Source organism: Etheostoma spectabile, chromosome 2, assembly GCF_008692095.1.
Source record: "Etheostoma spectabile isolate EspeVRDwgs_2016 chromosome 2, UIUC_Espe_1.0, whole genome shotgun sequence".
Lineage (NCBI taxonomy): Eukaryota > Metazoa > Chordata > Actinopteri > Perciformes > Percidae > Etheostoma > Etheostoma spectabile.
The window spans coordinates 3971838-3976597 of NC_045734.1; positions in this window are offsets into that span (position 1 = coordinate 3971838).

Sequence of the window (4760 nt, forward strand, 5' to 3'; positions counted from 1 at the left end):
GGGGGGAATGACATGCATCAAAGGGCCGCAGGTCTGAGTTGACCTAACCTAAACTAAACCTCTATAAATGGGCGCCCGCTCTACCAACTGAGCTATCCAAACTACCCACTGACTGTCTCCAACAAACACAGATTTATTTTTAAAATAATGAATTGCTTGGTGTTTTATCCTCCCCCAGCATGACACCGTGTTGTTTAGTAAGCTCATCAATTCATCAGGAACCCCTCCAGTGCACCCCCCGGCCACTTACATTACATAAAATGTATTCATTTATTATTTTATAGGAATGTATTAACATTATAACTGCAACATTGAGGGATTATTGTCGAAAGGCCTTTATTAATTACTTGGTAAAACTGCAGACTTGGTTGCTAATTAGAAAATTAGACACTTGTGACCTGTTATTAATGAGTTGCTAAACAGCAGTGTTAGTGCAGAAAGAGACACCCATGTGCGTTTATTAATGACTAACATTTATAACTGCAGACCTGATGGCTTGTGACCCATTTTTCCCCACCTGTCCTGGCAACCCAAAGTTGTTCCTATTAATGACTTATGAATAAAATATATCAAATGATGTGTTAACCATTGATTAAGCCATTTGTTTTTTTAAAGAGATGGTTGAGTCAACAAAAAGTACAGCCAAAAGTGAAGCCAAAATGTCCCAGATACGGTGGCGCCATCTTGTAATTTTGGAGCCAAAGTCTGCGCAGTAGTGATCGGGGGGGTGAAGCCGCGGTATCTAAGTTATATAACATCAACCCTCCTGTTGTTCACATTTCCCAAAAATAACTGAATGAAGTTGGCTTGAAGCCAAGATGTAACACAGAATTATGTAATAATATATATGTTATGCTTTTACAAACAGGCACCCTGCATGAGGGTAACGGGTGAGTACGTAGGAAAGTGCGAAAGTGTGTCAAAGAAAGCCTCCAAAGTGTTAAAACCGTCCAAATAAGTGTCCAGAAATTGCCTAAATTGTCAGAAAAAGGAGTTAAAACTGTCAAAAAAGAGTTAAAAAGGCGTCAGAAAAGTGTAGAAATTGTCAAAGTATGGTCGACGGAAAGACAATACGAGGGTTAAATAACTAATGAAATTCAACCTTTTCAGAAAAATGAACACTAAAACAAGCATCAGTGTGATAAGAACTACCTAAAATGAGAGAAAACATTTGACATGTACTTCCATTTTTTAGTTTGTCCCATGTCCCCTCCGCTAACATGGAGGGGGCGGGGCTTATGACCTATACTGCAGCCAGACAGATGTGAAGGAGCACAAGACAATACATGTCTGAAAGAATTAACATTTATACAATTAACTGTCCCTGAAGTGTAACTTATGTACTACTTGATAACGTGTTGTTTTGATGGTATCATGTATTTAATCGTAAACACAAATATTATTCATCATGGAGGCAATTAAGCAATATTCTTGCCTTCATTGTTAAAATATTTATTTTTCCTTCTGTATATTTTTTGGTCTTTTGAATTGAAAGTAAAGCATTCATTTATTTAGATTTTCAAAAAAGTTCCCAGTACAAATCATCCTGTGTCTTGTCTTTTTCTGATGAATCCGTCACATTTGCCTGCCTCACAGATTCTGGTTTCCACGGGGGCGTTCACCCGAAGCGACCTTTTAAATGGGATCAGGCCCCCTGGCGATGATGACTCCTCTCTTTCACCTTCCTCAGTCTACCTCCAGTTTCCTCTTTTCCATCCTGCTGCCGTGCGTCTGCCATCCATATTTCATTGAGGATCCAGCGAGGGGTAAGTGGCAGTAGGTTAAGGCTAGGCGCATTAATAAATCAAAGCGGATCGGAAGTGGCGCTGGTGGATTCGGTGCTGTTATCTCAGCAGTCTTGTGTGCTGCAGTCTTGGTTATTTTTCTTGAACGACCGTCTGTGCATGCTTGTTTTATGTCCCTTGAACACCTAAACCTAGCTAGAACAAATTTCAAAATGACTTAATTAAGTAGGGAACAAGCACCCATTCGTGTAAAACACATTGACTACAGAGAGGTCCAGTGAAGCTGGAATCACCTGGGAGAAACTGATCAGAAACAAAGCATCTGTGTGTGGAGTGTTGGGTTATAACCCTGCAGGGTTTCAGATCAAACACACACTTCAAAAGGCTTCCGCATCTCAAAGAAAGGCCTGAATTGTCAGGATTGTCCAGATTGGATAACAACAAGCTCACACCAGAGATGGGTGGAGTAGCCAAAAATTGTACTCAAGTAAAATTAAAAAGTTGTGATCCAAATAATTACTTGAGTAAGAGTAAAAAAGTGCTTGGTGAAAAAACTACTCCAGTACCGAGTACCTGTTGAGTAACGTCTGTGTTGAGGGGAAAAACAAGGACAGAACAAACCCTAACAGTCTGATTGAATGCTTGTGTTAAAAAATAAATCAGACGTAATGTAGCTGCTGTTTCAACACTTTTACTAAGGTAAACATGCTTTCCATATGAGGCCGGGGGTGTTCCCTATTGCAGACGGTTGATTCTGACATTTTGGTTTTGCTAAAGCTAACCGCTGAAATCGAGTGTGTGACAAGACAGCACAACTATGTTTGATTGGTGAAGCACAGTCACGTGGTAGAGCCTTTAATAATTTTTTTTTTATTGTTCCCCTATGGGGAAATTACAATTTACAATCTGTTGGTATTACACACTACACACGGGCCTGAAATACACACACATGCTCCGGTCCTATCCATGCACTAATGGAGGGATGTCAGAGTGAGTGGGATGCCAGCTGGACCAGCGCCCTGAGTGGCTGAGGGGGTTCGATGCCTTGCTGGCATCTCTCCAGCCACCAGTCCACACTCCGTACTTTGGTCCGAAAGGGGACTTGAACCAGTGACCTACGATACTGATATCTCAAAGAAGTGTGTAATTCTCAATTGGGTAGAGTTTGCTCGTGGATTATTAAATGAGGGAGGCAGCACTGCCCTTTGCAGCAGTGTTAATGAGGGGGAAAAACAATTAGATTGACTCAAGGGTATGGAGGTGTAGAGTTCAAATATTTGCTCTGACAAGGATTGAATAAGAACGGTGGCAGGCAGACATCTGGCTGCACACAGATTGAACCAAAATTTAATGAAACATTCTTGTTACTAGCTGCGCAGTAGTTGAGATCAAACCAAAGGCCAAGTTCAAGGACGGGTGTGGTCGACGCAAGGGTGCTGGAAGTAGAGGGGTAGAAAGTAAGGAATATTCCCACCACCTACCAGGGCTGGGATAGGTTCTGTCTGATCAGGGTTCAACCCTCCTTTGGCAATTCAAACCAAACCAGTCTGCTTGAGTATATCATTGGTCATGACAATTCAGAGAGCAGCTCGGTCAACCCGGGAGCATAACAATTACCTAGAGTGCCAGAAATGGGCGGGGCTTTACACGTCATTTTCAGCGAACAGCTAACATCACACCAGTCCATCTGTGAACTAGCAGAACTAATGTTTTGTAGCTACTTGAAATGAAGTACAGTAGGGAGAGATTAACAAAGCGTACTTTTATAGTTGTTTCGTAGTGATTATGTTCTAAAGTACAAATAAATAACCATCAAACACTTCTCAGAGGATTTGATGCAGACTCCTTTTCCTCCTCTGCATATTAATTGCAGCAGCTGGACAAGGAAGAAGGTTACTCCAGTATCAATTTTTGAATATTTTAAGATGAGGGGAGAACATTTCTCTTTGTTTGATTTCATAAAAAGTAAAGATGGGCTTTGCTGTTGGCTTTACGACTTATTTTTAAAAAGACGGAGAGAAAAAAAAAATGAAGAGATTTGCACATATTACTGAATGGCCATAGTTGAATCATCCTGTTAGGCGGCCCTGGGGCAAAAAAACTAAATTTGGGCCTCCTGCAGACCCCCGTAACCTCCTTTGTACATTCTTTATGAACACAACAAAAAACGCTGACAAGAGGTGAACCTCTGGCTTTTTGGGGCACTTAGGAGTCCGGGGCCCTGGAGCAGTTGTCTAGAGGTGTAAATTACAAATCATCTGGCGAATTCAGAACAAATTCTGAAGTCTTCAGTTCAGTAGTCCGTTCAGTAGAATTGCTGGTTTAACTTTATAAAGCTGTAGTTTTCACTTTAGTACAAAACTAGTATTATAGTATAAGCCAGCCTGGCTTACATTACAAGTAGTCTACTATGTTTTCTCAATGTTCCACTTCCGGGGTTGCTTTGTTGACGCGGGAAATTCTGCCGGATGCATGTCTTTTTGGCCGATGTCCGTTACCTTCCGCTTCCTTTGTGTTGTCAGTGTAACCTCCGGTGGGTTTCCATGGACTACCTGCTCCTCAGATCTCTGCAGGATTAATCTAGACAGCTAGCTCGACTGTCTGTCCTATCTGAGTTTTCTCTCGCACCACTAATACAAAAACTGATCTGACAACAGTCCCTTCAGTCACCGGTGAGGGGAGCTGCACTGCGCAAAGCTACAGATTTCAGTATGTGACAATGGTATTTAGTGCAGTAAGTTCATATTGAAAATCATTGGTTTGTACATGTACTGAAAACAGAACTAGTTTAAGTAGATTGAAAACTTCATAGCACAAAGGCAGGGTATGTCCTTATATTGGGCTAAGTATGTCAGTTTTGTATACTATATACTGCATAATCCTACTGTTACTTTCGGTTTTTTGTACATGCCAATTCCCACCTTCAGCTCCTCACTTCTCCCTTTAACTTGCTCTCCCCAAGGCTTCTTACATTGTCACACATGTGCAAAGGTTATCTTAAAAGACATTTTTTCT